We start from the raw sequence: 16,472 nt of genomic DNA, 5'->3' as shown, positions 1-16,472 counted from the left end.
TTGTGGCTGCAGCCCTCCAAGCTGCCTCCATTGTCACATGCATTCTTCTCTCAGGGTCCCCTCTTCTTACAAGGACACCATGTTGGATGAAAGGCCTGCTCTAGTTCGATATGGTCTCATTTTAACTAATCGCATCTGCAACAACCCTATTTTCCAATACGGTCACATTCTGAGGTACCAAGGTTCAGGACGTCAACATATCTTTGGGGAGACACAACTCAGCCCATAACAAGTAGTTATAAGAGAGACTGAAAGACATAGAGGACAGACCAGAGAGATACAACGTTTGCGGTGTTTCTGACAAGAGAAATGGAACAAACAGAAGAAAGATGAAAAATATTCAGATATAATGGGGACAAATTTTCCTGAAATAAAAATCTGAATGTGGAGATACAAAATGGATTCAGGACCATCCGTATAAGGCATGATATTCTAACTTCTAATGAAGTTCCTGAACTTCAAGGCCAAAGAGAATTATATGAGATTCCAGGCAAAAGCCTGTGTTGAGTCTTGAGTCACACAATGGGAGAAATCAGGCTGGCTGCAGACCTCTCCAGACATATACTGTGCCAGGGTCAGTGAGCAACATTTACGGGGTCCTGAAGGACAGAAATTGTGACCCAAGGAATTTATACCCATATATCTTCCCTTCAACTAGGAAGGCTACAGACAGACATTCCCAAGCAACCAAGAGCTTTGGGAATGAGTATCTCTTATTCCTTCTTTTTTTGTGTGTAAGTTTATTTATTTATTTTGGGAGAGAGAGAGAGAGAGAGAGAGAGCAAGCACAAGAGATTGTAAGCAGGGGTGGGGCAGAGAGAGAGGGAGAGAAATAATTCCAAGCAGCCTCCACACTGTCAGCATAGAGCCTGATGTGGGGCTTGATCCCATGTACTGTGAGATCATGACCTGAGTCGAAACCAAGAGTCAGACACTTAACCGACTGAGCCACCCAAGTGCCCCCCTCTTACTCCTTCTTGAAACAGACAGCCGAGCAATAAAATCTAGCCAGCAAAGGATTTCTTAAAATAAATAGTTCAGAATGGAGAAAGCAGGGTAAACATATTGGTGATAAGCACTGAATCCATTTAAATACAGAAATTGAAATCTTTGCAAATTTGGAGTATTAAGCACAGTGTAAATGTTGTAAACATCAACAATAAATAGTAATATGACTAACAAAAATTGGGATATGGAAAGCAGACAGTAAGAGAAAGTATAATGTGCTGATTTCCTCATTTTTCACAGCAAGAATCAATAGATATTCAGAATAAAGTTGGGAAAACGACATTTAAAAAATAATATAGTTGGGGCGCTTGGGTGGCTCAGTCAGTTGAGCGTCCGACTTCGGCTCAGGTCACGATCTCGCGGTCTGTGAGTCCGAGCCCCACGTCGGGCTCTGTGCCGACAGCTCGGAGCCTGGAGCCTGCTTCGGATTCTGTGTCTCCCTCTCTTTCTGCCCCTCCCCCACTCATCCTCTGTCTCTCTCTCTCTCTCTCTCTGTCAAAAATAAACATTAAAAAATTTTTTTAAATAATATAATCATTCTAATCTCATAATTAATATTTGATATAATCATGTGTCATTTCTTTAAAGACATGATAGGAACTAATATCACTAGCTATGAAAAATAATTTTATCTGAAATGTAGCAGTTTCTTCTGTCTCAATTTTCTGACTTATGATTAAGCTTTTTTTTTTTTGCAGTAATCACAGATTTACAGAAAAGTCGCAATATACCTTTCCCCCAGCTTTCCTTAATGCTCATGTCTTGCATAACCATGCCATATTTGTCCAAATATGGATGCTGACACTGACATTGGTACGAGACTGTTAATGAAAGCACCTATTTTATTTGGAGTTCACCAAATTTCCTACTACTCTCCTTTTTCTGCTCCCAGATCGAATCCAGAAAAGCACAGTCCGTTTAGTTCTCATGCCTCCTTAGTCTCCTCCAATATGGGACTGTTTCCCAGTCCTTCCTTGTCTTTCATGACCTTGGCATTTTTAAAGAGTGATGCTCAGGTGTTTTGCACACTGTCCTTCAATTTGAGTTTGTCTGATGTTTTCTCGTGATCAGAATAGATGATAAATTTGGGGGAAGAATACTAAAAAGGTATTTTATGCACGTTTTTCATGTCATATCAGTAGGTCCATGAGAGCAACATGACTTACGACTGGTGACATTAACCGTATCACTTGGTTAAGGCGGGGTCTGCCAGGTTTCTCTGAAAAGTAACTGTTTTTCCCCTTCCATACTCTATTTTGACAGAAGTGGGTCGCTAAGTCCAGCCCTTACTCAAGGGGGGAGGAATTAACATCCACCTTCTAGAGGAAAGAGTATGGAAGAATTTGTGGAAATATATTACAACCACCACAGTAATTAATAAATATTTTTGAGAGATACTTTGGGGACATTCATCTGCATTAAGTATTAGTCTTGTGTTCACATGATAATTTCCAATTGCCCTTGTTCATCCTACATTTATTATTTGGCATTCTCGATGAGGAAGATTTGTCCTTTCTCCTGCATTTATTTATCTAGTCAATCATTTGTTTATGTCAGTATGGACTCATGAATATTTATTTTATTCTCTGGGTTATAATCGATACTATCATTATCTATTTCTTGCCCAAATCATTCCAGGCTTGGAATTTGGCAGCTTTACCCGGGTGGCTCCAGGATCCTTTTTCTTTTCTTTCTTTTTAGGTACTGTGACAGTACTAGGCAGGATAGTTTCACTGCCCTGAAAACCCCCTGTGCTACACCTATTCACCCTCCGTCCCCCAGACCCAGGCAACCCCTGGCCTTTTTGTTGTCTCCATAGTTATGCCTTGTCCAGAATGTCAGATGGCTGGAACCATATAGTACACAGCCTTTCAGACTGGCTTCTCTCACTTAGCAACACGCATTTAAGGTTCCCGTACGTCTCTTCGTAGCGAGCTAGCTCACCTCTTTTTATTACTGAATAACATCCCACTGTCTGGCTGTGCCACAGTTTCTTTATCCTTCCCCCTATCCAGTCACCTATTAGAACATATCGGTTGCTTCCGAGTTTTGCAGATCACGAATAAAACCGCTCTAAACACTCGGGCGTGGGTTTTTATGTGGACACCATTTTCAGATAAATTGGGTAAATGCTTAAGAACACAACTGCTGGGTCATGTGGTCAGACTCTATTTACCCTTGTGGGAAACCACAAGACACTGTCTTCCGAGATGGTTGTAACCTGTGAATTCCTACCGGCAACGAGAGTCCCCGATACTCGAAATCCTCACCAGCATTTGGTGTTGACAGCGTCTTAGCTTTTAGCCATTCCTTTTATTTTTTTTTAAGTTAGTTATTTAGTTCGTTAGTTTATTTATTTATTTATTTTTGAGAGAGAGAACAGGGGAAGGGCATGGAGAGAGAGAGAGAGAGAGAGAGGGTGAGAGAATCCCAAGCCGGGGCCATGCTGTCAGCGCAGAGCCCGACGTGGGGCTCGATCTCACAAAACCGTGAGATCGTGACCTGAGCTGAAATCACGAGTTGGATGCCTAAGGGACCGAGCCGTCCAAGCGTCCCGGAGTTTAGCCACTCGGATAGGTGTGTGTCCCAGCATCTCATCATTGTGTTAATTGTCAGTTCCCTAATGACTTGTGGCATTGAACATCCTGCGTCCTCTTGACGTGCTTCCGGTTTGGGGGTGGTTTTGTTTTCTGTCTGGAAGTACTTTCTTACCTCCCGGTACTATATGATGCTCCAAGCTCATCTTGTATCATCTGTTTCAGCTTTAGAAGCAGCCATGCCTGCAGAGATCCCTGGCTCCTTTCACGGGAGAATGGTATTTAGAGATCAAGGTCTGGGCGCGAGGCGTGATTATTGCTATTGGGGTGGCACTGCCTTCGGGTCCCCTCAGCAGACAGAGCTAGGAAATATATGTATACACACATAACGATATTTATTTCTGTATCTATCTGTGTGTGTGTAATGTATATGTATAATGCACACGAGTTACACGTGTAGAATACATATAATAAACGTGTGTTCATACTGACATCTGGAGTGTCATCTAGGATTACAGCATTCTTTCCAGCCTCCCCACCTTTCTGATTTGTAACTTCTTTCTCCGGCAGTGGAAACCCTGACTCTGATAATCTAGAATATACATACTTAATTGTTCAGCTCTAGTATACATGTAAAGTAGTTTTAGAACGGTTCCCCTGGACTCCCTGAAAACAAATTAACGAGAACAGAGTATCTACGTACAATGTTTCCTCTTTAGCTTTTTAGTATCTAGTCAAAACACTATTTAAAAAATTAGGTCATTTTTCCCCCCCACTGGATTCATTTTTATACAGTTAAAGTCAAGTAAAATTAAATTCCATATTTTTTACTTAAAAATAGAATATCTGTTATCCCATATTATTACAGTACAGCTCTTTATTTTTCTACTATCTATCCACTCTTCTATCCATGTATATGCATAAAAGCATGTCTGGAATTGTATTAACCAAATGCTAATAACAGTTGCCTCTGAGTGATAGAATGCTTTTGTTTTGCATTATTTGGGTCCATTGTTCTGTAATTAACTTTTACATCAGCATGTATAGCATTTTTACAGAAAATGAAAAATTGTTCTCTAAGACCAGGGAGAAAATGGTCCACAGGTGGAACACTGCTAAGGGGCAAAATTCCTATTTGACTTAGTAGCTAGAAAATCATTTTTGAGCCCGATGAGAGCCATCGCTTGGGAAGAGCGAGGGGCAGGAGCCAGACCGGATGGGTAGAGAAATAGATCAAAGGCACGGACGAGGCAAGCAATGAAGGTCAGTGCTCCTCCAATGTGTAGCATTTCTAGGAACTGACTGTCTTGTGAGAACATATTCCTGAGCCCAGGGGTTTAATTCAGAAGGCCTGGGGTAGAGCAGAGAACTCCTCACGCTACACTGAGCTGCCCAGATGTAGACAAGTGTTTTGAGAAGCACGATTGGCCTGGAAGGAGGCAGGAGAGGACAGTGGAGGAAAGTTGCTTCGTGTGGATTATTTCGCTGACGATGTCTGGTTTTTATACCCACCTAGTAATACGTAAACAAAAAGATAGAGAATTATAAAAAGAAATAGACAAGTCAACAACCTTGGTGAGAGATATTTTTAAGATGTATTTTAGAGGGAGAAAGGGACGGGGGGGGTGGGGAGAGAGAGAGAGAAAGAGAGAGAGAGAGAGAGAGAGAGAGAGAGAGAGAGGAGCCCAAGCAGGCTCCACACTCACTGCAGAGCCCAATGCGGGGCTCGATCTCACAACCCTGGGATCATGACCTGCGCTGAAATCAAGAGTCCAACCCTCAACCGACTGAGCCACCCAGGTGTCCCTTGGTGGGAGATTTTAACACACCTTCTTCAGTAGCTTTTAGAACACGGTGGCAAAAAAGAAAAAAACAAACAAAAAACCCCGAGCCAGTAATTATGTAGGTGATACGAATAACACGATTAATAAGCAATGCCTGACGTACAGAAAAATACATCAAATAATGACAGAATTATTTCCAAGGGCACGTGGAATTTTCCAGAAGGATTCTTTTGGGCCATAAAATAAGTTTCAGCATATTTCCACAGATTGAACACAGAGTCCAGTCTGCTCTTTGACCACCATGACACCCATGATGACAATAGCCACAGAACTTCCAACGTTTAGAATTTATGTAATACACTTTGATTTTCTTAACTTTTATTTGAAAGTAATTTTAAGTTTACAAAAAACTTGCAAACATAAAACTGTACAAAAAAGCACCTCGCATGCCCTTTGCCCAGACCCACTTACTGTAAGCATTTCACCCCCCATGTGCTCTATCATCTCCCCGCCACTCTCCCAACACACACCGCACACCAAATTTTTTTCTAAGTTCTCAGCTGAGAGAGATACTGCTTGCCAGACATGTGACTGAGTCCCTTGGAAGTGAATCAGCCAATCGTCAGCTGAGCTGCCCGAGCACCCTGATGGAGCAAAGATGAGCCTGGATTATAGATTTGTGAGTTAAATATTGTTTTATGCCAGTGAGTCTTGGGCGTTTTGTTACACAGCAGCATGAAGTGGAATAGACATTGTGGGGCTTGGGAGCTCCCAAGGTATACAAGGGCATTGTGAATACTTTGAGGGCCCACTGAGGCTCCTGAATTTCCAGTGGGACCAGTCCCCCCCCTGAGAGGTGATCTCCTCCTGCTCTCCTGGTGCAGGTAAAGAGAAAGCTGGGAACTAACTCATCCAAGACTGGAATTTTGTCGGCAAGTGCCAAAGATAGATGGAAGAGGGGAATTCAGGAATTGGCAAGAGTGTCTTTGACATGGTGGGTCATGATAGATTAGATTCCAAGTTGGATCCCGAAGGAAAGGGAGGTAGAAGGCGGTTACCAGAAAGGAAGCAAATGGAGGGGTGTGATAGTTAATTTTAGGAGTCAGTTTGGCTGGCAGCAGGTTGCCCAAATATTTGGTTACCATTATTTCTGCGTGAGTCTATACGGGTATCTCTGGATAGAGTTGGCATTTGAACCAGTGCGGTCAGTAGAGCAATGCCCTCCCCAGTGAGGGTGGGAATCATCCCATCCACTGAGCGGGCCACCGCTGAGTATCTTCCAGATTGCCGCCTTCCCTGACCTCTCTCAGTACCCTCCTCTGTTTGCTCTGCCTCCCCTCTGCTCACCTCAATTTTCTCTGTCTCTCCCGGCCCACCCCCTCCACCACACCATCTGGCTCCCTGAGGGCTGGCTCGGTGCTTTGTAACCCACCCCCCCCCCATCCCCAGCACTTAGTCTGACACATCCTGAGGCCCAGAAAACCTTTGTGTGTGGACGCGAGGAACGGATGGACGGGCGTCCGGACGGGTGGTGATGGTACTGGTCGTCCCACACCCTCCGCCTTGTCATTTCCACCCCACTTCCCAGAAGGTAAAAATGGGAAGCCAGAGAGGTTAAGAGGCCTGCCGGGGTCACACAGCAGAGCAGCTCTGGCGGCTGAGGCTGTAGCAGAAACGAGATCAAGGGCGAGGTGGGTGGGGAGCCAGTTGGAAAGAAGCCCAAGAATCTCAGCTCTCCGATGGGCCAGGACCTCGCTGGACCCGGGCAGACGCCCCTCTTCTGCCATCTTCCCCCTCCCTCAGGCTGCAGGGAGCATCCCAGGGCCCGGGTGGCTGCCCCAGAACATTTGGCAGCCTGTTAACTTAATCCTCACCCAGCTGGGGACAGGGGTGGGGGGCTGGCTGTCACCTCATTTCCGAAGCAGCTACAGGCTGCTGGGGAAACAGCTGGGCCGGCCCAGCTGTATTTCCCCCTCTCCCCCGCCCACCTGCAAGTCAAAGGGAAAGAAGGGCAATTAAGAGAAAACCCAGGGGTGGGAAGGCAGTTTTCCAAAGCCCAGGTTGGGGCCCCGCCCTGGGAGGGGGAGGCACCCTGAAGAAATCCCGCCTTAAATGGATGCTTATTCTAATGGGAGGTGAAGGGAGAGGGGCCCAGACCGGTCCTGGGGGTGGGGAGGGTTAAGAGAGGGGCGAAGATGCAGGGTCTGTGCCCACAGATGGGCCTTCGTGAGCTTCCGGGGGACTGCCCTTGAGTGGCCAAGGTGCAGGAGGCAGGCGGCAAGCCCTGAGGTGGCCGGTGCTGAGGCTGCCTTCTCGGGGAGGCGGGGCATTCCTACCTTCCTTCCTTCACCCACACCTCCAACATCCCCTGAGTCCCCGTGACACTCCCTGCTAGGGTTAGGGCCAGGCAAACCAATCAGCCCCTGCGCATGCCCTTAGGCAACGGGGGAGACCCACAACTAGCAGTCTGTGCTAAGGGGGTGGGGCAGGGGCTGGGACAGAGAATACAGGACCGTGAGTGGGCCCAGGGACACAGGTCAGAGAGCCTTCCCACGGCTGTCCCAGCCTTTGGGACCCAGCGTCCTGGGGAAAGGGTGCTCTGGGGCCCACCCTCACCTCCAGGCCATGGTCTGGAGGGGGCGGCCACATTCCCAGCGTCTGGAAACAGTAGACACTGGGAGCCCTTCCCTCAGCTTCTCTGCCCAGGATGCATCCCGTGGTCCTTGACAGAACTGAGGACCTTCCCGATGACTGTCAGACCCTAACGTTCTTCAGGGCAAGCTCACTCCTGCCCTCCCACCTACTCCCTCGCATAGCCCACAGCGCCTTACCGAGACCCTGAAGGGTATTCAAGCTCAAAGTTGAAATGCTTCATTCATTTGCCCCTTCCTTCCTCCCTTCCTTCCTTCCTTCCATAAACCTTCATGGAGCATCTCCTTCGTGTCAGGCACTGGTCTGGGTGCACAGGTGGGGGTAATCACCGCAATCTTCGAATACTCTAATTGCTTCCGACTTTTCTCTTCCTTTGGAGACGGAGGGGTGCACCTGTGCCAGCGGGGTGATGTACGGGCTCTCTGTCACTCCCTCCTCACCGCTGGCCTGTGAGTCCCAGCTTTGTGAGTGACTACACAGGGAACACCCAGACGGGGCACCCCCACCCGCCATCAATGCTAAGTCAGCTGGAGCGGGGGGCCCCCCTTCGGTCCCTCCCCACTCTCAAGGAGGCTGGTGTGAGTGGGAGGCGGATGACGAGATAGGCCTCCCCCAACCATCCGGTGCCGCTCAGCCTGGGGGCCCCAGCCACGGGCCCCTGCCGCAGCCCAGACCCAGAGCCTCCACTGATCAGAAGTCTTGCTGAGTGTGTGGCCGTGGCCCGGGGGGGAGGGCGCGCTGACACTGCCCGTGTCCCAGGCCCTCTTAGGGGTCCCATCTGCCCCTGCTCAGCAGCTAGGGGAGCATCGCGCTCAGGAGAAAGAATGCTGGGCGGGAGTCAGGAGTCAAGGGTCCCAGGCCCGGCCCCCGCCCCCCAGCCCCACCTGCTTTGTCAGTTCAAAGCCCCATCACCTCCGTCTCTCTCGCATCTGTGGAAGGAAAGAGTTTGACCCAGAGAATCCTGAGGCCCTGTGGGGTCTGTGGCTCAGTTTCCCCATCTAGACGGGATGGGGTGCCTTAGTACTAACTGTACCCTTGGGATGAGATAGGATGCCTTTCCCATGAGTGCGGATTCAGGGGAGCCTGGGACTTCGGAGGGTGAAACTGGGGAAGGGGGGTGTGGGAGGCTGACTTCTCACTGGCATCCTTCCAGATTACCCACATTTCTCTATCCGTGTATACTAGCAATTAAAACCTAAATTAAAAAAAAAAAATTAAACTTAAGCCTTTCCACATGGTCCCTTCTTCTAGGGACTGTGATTCTGTGCATGACTCTCCTGGAGCCTGCCTTGCGGGTGACGCTGACTCAGGACCTGGCACATGGCAGGAGTTTCCACTGACACCCTCTGCATTCGCTCCCGGGAACGTGGATTTGCCGGCCTCCCCACCCCGGACCTGCTGGAGTCAGGCCCCTGGGAGCACAGAGACCCCACTCGATGCATCTCAGCAGCCCCCTTCCCGCCCAACGACATGCATGTGCTCCCACACACATGGACGCACATGCATGAGACATGCACACACGCATATACAGACACACACAGACATACACACACACACACAGAGCCCACACGAACCACAGACACAGATATGCACGCAGACGCATACACATAACTCCCGCCCCGCCCGCTGGGGTGCTTTACACATCCCTTAGTCAGTGATTAAGACACATTTACTAAATAATAAATGAGTGCAAACTCTCAGATCCAGGAAGCCAGAGCGCGGCTGGGCCCTGCCCGTCTGCAGCCTCCCTGGCCCCCGAGCTGCCTGCAGTCTGCCACAGGGAGAGACCACGCAGAGTGGGGGTGCCCCGCTGCCTCTAATGGACCCCCCCCACCCTCCGTCTGGCGGGCTCGCACGCACTCTGGGTCCAAACCGGCCGGTCCACACGTATGGAGGCCAGCGAGCCTGCAGCCCTGTCCTCTGTGGTCTGGCCCCCCCAGCCCAGCTGGGCTGCTCCCTGGCTCAACTTGAACTTGGCTCTTTCCAGATGCAGCATGGTTCACAGGGAGGAGCCGGCAGCCCACACTCGTGCTGTCTGGAGTCGTCAGTCGCCTCTTGGGAGTCTGGTCACACACTCACTGGAGAAGGGAAGGGCTCCCTCCCTCCCTCGAGTTGGGTTGAGGGGTTGAGGGTTGGAGGGAGGCCGTGCTGAGCCCTCAAATGTTGGGGCTCAGATGGCTTACTGAAAGCAAGACTCAGTCCTGGCCCAGAGCACTCCGCCGCCCCGCACCTGAACCCCACGGCCACTGCTTCCTCCTGGGGCACAGGTGGAAGGTTCAAGAGGGAAGTTGTAGGCATCAAGGTTCCAAATCAGAGCCCGGGTGGGGAGGTACGCCTGAGAGCTGTGCCCACCTCTGGCAGGCCCTTTAGCAATTACCTCGTGTAGCAGCTCACAGTCTAGGGTTTCGTACACCCAGTAATGTATCCTACAATAAAAGGGAGGTTGTCTGACAAGATTACCATTATTAGGCCTTATTTCATAAAAGAAACGGCACTCTTCGGTGCCGAAAATGTAAAGGGAAGGTGGTCCCGATCTCAAGATAATGGAGAGTTCTCTCCATGGAAAGCACTGCGCTCTCGGGAAATCTCCATCCACAGGGCTAGTTTTCCTTTCTCAGCGACAAAGACCTCGTCGCTCCGGTAGGAGAACAGCGCCGGTAGGCAAGGTGGTGTTTGGAATGGTGTGGAAACTGTGCAACCTGAGGCCCAGAAAGAAGTGATGAGTTCGAGGTTCTATGGTAAGTGGATGGCAGAGTGACCCCAAATCTGGGGCTGTTTCCACAAGGATGACTTCTTCTTTTTTAATGTGTATTTGTTTTTGAGAGAGACAGAGAGAGAGAGAGAGAGAGAGAGAGTGCATGCGTGTGTGAGTGAGCAGGGAGGTGCAGAGAGAGAGGGGACAGAGGATTCGAAGTGGTCTCTGTGCTCACAGCAGAGAGCCTGATGCGGGGCTTGAACTCGTGAACTATGAGATCATGACCTGAGCCAAAGCTGGACACTTAACCGACTGAGCCACCCAGATGCCCCCACAATGCTGATGTCTTAAAGCTAGGTGAGCTCCAAGGACCTGGGGAGGGGGGCCCTGGTGCCTGTTGGAGGCCAAGGGGTGACTGCAGAGAGCCCTGGAGGACGGGGGGCCTGGGGCCCCCATCTCCTCAGCTTCCTGCAGTCTCTCAGGCCCCACCCCAGAGCCAGGCTCTAGGCTGTGGCTTCAAACCCTTGCCTCCTGCCCAACTGCCAACTGTTCCCTCTGGGAATGCTCTGTGCCCTCGGCTGCCAGCGTTCCTGGCATGACGTTTCTCTGGTGCCGGGAGGAAAAGGGCCACATGGTCCCCATATGCCACCGGGGTGGGAAGTTTACACTGAACAGCTGAGCTGGCTTCTCCTTCTTCCATCAGCAGACTTCCCTGCCTCTCTTCTCTTTGTCTTCCTCGGGGGACCTCCCGCTCCCGACCAAGAAGGAGATAAAATAGCATGTTTTAGCATTTGCAGGGCCGCCTGACTTTCCAACGCTTGTCCACATGCACTGGTTTCGATTAAGCAAACACGCATGCTCTAAAATCAAACAGGCACATATCCTTCGCCAGTACCTGCAGGGCCAGGTAAAGGTGAGCTCCTCAGAGAATGACCAGACGTCCGTCTCCCCATCCATTTCTCCACCCCATCACCCACCATCCGTCCATCTCTCCATTTTTGCATCCCTCTCCCTTCCCTTTACCCATCCTTCTCTATATTCATCTCTCCCTCTCTCCCTCTCCACTTCTGCATCCCTCCTCAATCTCTCTATCCCTCCATTCCTCCCTTCCCTCTCTATCTTTCCATCTCTTCATCCATCCTTCTCTCCTCAGTCCTTCCACTCATCATTCCACCCCATTATCCCTTCATCCAGCCAATCAGGCGTCTTTCCCTCTCTCCCTCCATGCCATTATTCATCTGTCTTGCCATCCATCCATCCGTCCATCCGCCATCCAATCAAGCATCCATCCATCCGTCCATCCACCATCCAATCAACCATCCATCCATCCGTCCATCCGCCATCCGGTCAACCATCCATCCATCCGTCCATCCGCCATCCGATCAACCGTCCATCCATCCGTCCATCCGCCATCCGATCAACCGTCCATCCATCCGTCCATCCGCCATCCGATCAACCGTCCATCCATCCGTCCATCCGCCATCCGATCAACCGTCCATCCATCCGTCCATCCGCCATCCGATCAACCGTCCATCCATCCGTCCATCCGCCATCCGATCAACCGTCCATCCATCCGTCCATCCGCCATCCGATCAACCATCCATCCATCCATCCGCCATCCAATCAACCATCCATCCATCCATCCGCCAATCAACCATCCATCCATCCATCTGCCATCCAATCAACCATCCATCCATCCATCCGCCATCCGATCAACCATCCATCCATCCATCCGCCATCCAATCAACCATCCATCCATCCATCCGCCATCCAATCAACCATCCATCCATCCGTCCATCCGCCATCCAATCAACCATCCATCCATCCATCCGCCATCCAATCAACCATCCATCCATCCATCCGCCATCCAATCAACCATCCATCCATCCGTCCATCCGCCATCCAATCAACCATCCATCCATCCATCCATCCGCCATCCGGTCAACCATCCATCCATCCATCCATCCGCCATCCGATCAACCATCCATCCATCCATCCGCCATCCAATCAACCATCCATCCATCCGTCCATCCACCATCCGATCAACCATCCATCCATCCATCCGCCATCCAATCAACCATCCATCCATCCGTCCATCCGCCATCCAATCATCCATCCATCCGTCCATCCGCCATCCGATCAACCATCCATCCATCCATCCGCCATCCAATCAACCATCCATCCATCCATCCGCCATCCAATCAACCATCCATCCATCCGTCCATCCGCCATCCAATCAACTATCCATCCGTCTATCTGCCATCCAATCAACCATCCATCTGCTATCCATCCAACCACCCACCCCCTCTCTGTGCCTCCCTCAATCTCTGCATCTCTTATCCCTCCATCCACTTTTCCCCCTCCACCCCTTCTCTCATCTGTCCACCTCTCCATCCCTCCCTCCACTTATTGAGCGCTCTCCGTGAACCAGGCCCTACCACTGCAGGCTGCCTATTTGATATCCCAATAAGCGTTTGCTGACTGAACCTAATGGTGCCCCCGCCTTCTGGGGCTTACCCTACCGTGACAGTGAAGTCCACAACTAACTCCAGTTCTGCAGTTGGGAGTGGTCTGTGCTTGGGAAGCCGATGGACAGAAGAGAAGCATCTGAAGGACCAGCTTTCATGAGTCCTTACAGTGGGCCAGGAGCCTTACATACCCACTCTTTTTTCCCTCTTTGCAGTCCTGGGAGGATGATAAGATTTATCCCCATGCTATCAACTGAGGAACCGAGCCCAGAGGCTCTGGCGCAGGAAGGAAATCTGAGTGCACCTCGGCCTTACCATCAGTTCCACTTTGGGGATCCAACATGTGGTGCCCTTTCTGGTTTCACTGGAAATCCCTCCTCCGGCAAATCCTGTGCTCCACCAAATACCACACCACAAGGCTTGACGTGTTTGCCCCTGCTTCTTCCCCTGGAATACTCTAGTCTCCTTCTCCCAGAAGAAATCCTACCCACTCTCCAATATTCATCTCCAAGGATGCCTCCCTCAGGAGATCTTCCAAGATTGCGCCTAGCTCTACCCCCTTCGGCAAAGAATTAACCATTTCCTTTCTTCCCACAAAACTTTTTTTGCTACCCCCTTTCACACACACTGCATTGTCTTCCTTGTCTGAAGATGTGTCGAGTGAGGGGACTGTGTCTCTGTTTTATCCCTCTGAGCTCCTTAAGTGGGTTGGGGACCTGCCGTCTGAGTCGCCTTGCCACCCCCCCCAACATACACATATAACCTAATACCAGAGCATGTACAGTGGGCAAGCAATATCGTTGAATCAGATCGATAACTAGGGGTGATAGTATGTAAATTTACCAGCCAGCAGAGCAGGGAAATGAACCAGTCGGAAAGGTAAGAACCCACAGAGCATCAGCCCTGTCTGCAAATTCCTTTCTCCCGGCACCTCCTGACCTGATCTCTGCCTCAGCGTGGAAAAGAGGCTGAGATGTGTTGAGTCTCTGGGGCGGCTGGAGGGAAGGACACCGGCTGTGAACTTGGGGAAGCCCGGGTCTGATCGGATCATACCTGACGCCTCCTTCCCTGGCCTTCCCTGGTCTGGACCAGCCCTGTCCAGGCCATAGAGGCATGTGTAAGGGAGAAGGAGGATCTGGGAGTCAAATAAGAGCCGATGTGTGATGAGGGGTCCACGTGCTTCAGGGGCTGGGACTTGACCTGCACTATCTCGTTCAACCCAAACCACCCACACCGTTTTGCAGACAGGAAAATGAGGCCCCGGAAGACGTGACAACTTCCCCCCATGACTTCCCAGCCAGTGAGCATACAGCAGTGGGGTTCCTGGGACCCAGCGCTCTCAAGATAGCCCACTCTTCTGCCCGTGGCTCTGGAGTGGGCCAAGAGGGAAACGGGGCATAGGTGAAAGGTTGGCCCTCTGGTCAAACCTTCCTCAACAGAAGAAAGTTTGGCCCTCTGGGGACCTCGACACCTAGGATAAGAGCAGAGACAACAGCAGTGGGGTCCACTTCCTTGGTACTGTTCTGTGCCAGACGCCCTGCATACTCTAGCTCTCGTTTCCCAAACTGAGTGTTGTCACGGCCATCTGACAGATGAAACAGCTGAGGCTCAGAGAGGCTGACTTGTGCCATGTTGCACAGCTGGGCAGCGGCCAAACTGAGGCCTGACTCCAGTGGGGTTGGCTCCCTCCATTACCTTTGCTGTTTCTCGTGAATCGTTGTGCCCCCGACCACATGGGCAGAGCCCGGTGATCTCAGGACAGGTTCTGGCACCAGGGCCCTGGCCAGGAGGGCAGTCCTCGGTCAGCATGGAAGAGAAATGCAGGCTTTCCGGGGGACTCCCGGTCCTTAAAGGCCCGAGCTTCATCAGGAGGCCCTGCCGTGGCAAGCGGGAGCCACTGTCCCTGCCAGGCTTTGGGGCCCAAGGTCCTTGATCAGAGTAACGTGCTTCTGTGGCCACCTTCCCCAGAAGGACTGGAAGGAATCAGGAAATCCCAGCTAAGGCACTGACACATGCCCAGGGCCTGCCCAGAGTGGGCCCAAGAAAGTATTGCCGTCATGCCTGTCTGCAGACGTGAACGGGGAGAGGAGAGAAGTTTGGGGGGAGAGGGTGAGAGTGGAGGGAAGCAGCCGGGAAGAAACAGAAGGGAGACCCAGCATTTATGTTTCTTCTGAGGGACCCAGAGACTTCGCTTTCATGGCTTCTTCTATTCCACAACCTCCAGATACTTTTCTGCCCCCTTAGACCCTGCAGCGTCTGGCAGGGAAAAAGAAACCAAACAAGGCTGGCAAGACCTGGAGGCCGGAGGCCGTTTCCCTGCCTTTGGAGTCTCTCCTCCCACGCTGACCCAGAAGGGAGGCAAAGTCAGCAAATCCACGGGCTCACCCGCCCCGGCCCCACAGCTACCCCCTCCCCCTCCCCACGGGCTGCCTGCAGTCACCGGGCAGGAAAGCCCTGGAAAAATAATGGTAGGGATGCCATCCGCTGGGAGGCAGGAAACCCCAGCTCTCAGGCCAGGGCCGGGAGGCTGTCAGCCGACCCGGAAGGTCTCGTCTGGTCTCACGACAACCCTGTGAGCAGGAGTCACTGCCCCCCACTGGACTGATGGGAAGACCGAGGCCCGGCAAGATTGCACAGCTGGGGAGCTGTGCGGCTGGGACCTGAGCGTGCTCCTTCAGAGCCTCCCGCCCAGGGGCAGGGGTGGGGGGCAGGGGCAAGTTGCTCTGTCAAGGTCCCTCAAAGTGATTCTGTCGTTTGTTCCCGGCCACCTACGATGAAAGCCCTCTGCCCAGGAGGTCTGGCTGATTCTACTGGACCATCTCTGAGATTTCCTGGAGAATCCCATTTCGTGTCAACCCGGGGCCCTCGCTGAAAGCCCCTCTGGTCGCTGCAGGGGATGCTCTGAGCACATAGTTTTGTGTGGACAACGTGGAACTTCACCAGGTCAGCCCCTCCCAGGCTTTGCAACGCGGGAGAGAACTCAGGCCCACGGTCACTGGCAGGCGGCTGCAGAGTGACCACCTATGGAGGTGCCCAGTCCTTATAATACATCCATGCAGGATGACCAAGATGATGCTGGCGGTCCCAATACACGTGACAGGGTTCAGTGGGTGCCACATTCAGGAGCCATGGCTTCCGAAAGGCCGTTTATCGCAGCCCTGTAAGGGATTCAGGCTGGCTTTGGGGGCAGATGTGATTGGAGCTCGGGGCTAAGAAAGCCCTCCCCGGGGTCTCCCCACGAGTCCCGGGCCTGTCTCCACGGGGAACAGGGGGATGGGAGGCCTGGTATCCCCTGTTGAGAAGGTATCCTTTGTATGTCATCCCTTGT

This window comes from Lynx canadensis, chromosome D1 (assembly GCF_007474595.2).
Source record: "Lynx canadensis isolate LIC74 chromosome D1, mLynCan4.pri.v2, whole genome shotgun sequence".
In the NCBI taxonomy this organism is placed as follows: domain Eukaryota; kingdom Metazoa; phylum Chordata; class Mammalia; order Carnivora; family Felidae; genus Lynx; species Lynx canadensis.
The sequence above is the reverse complement of the archived record's forward strand: the minus strand, read 5'-3'. Positions refer to the sequence as shown.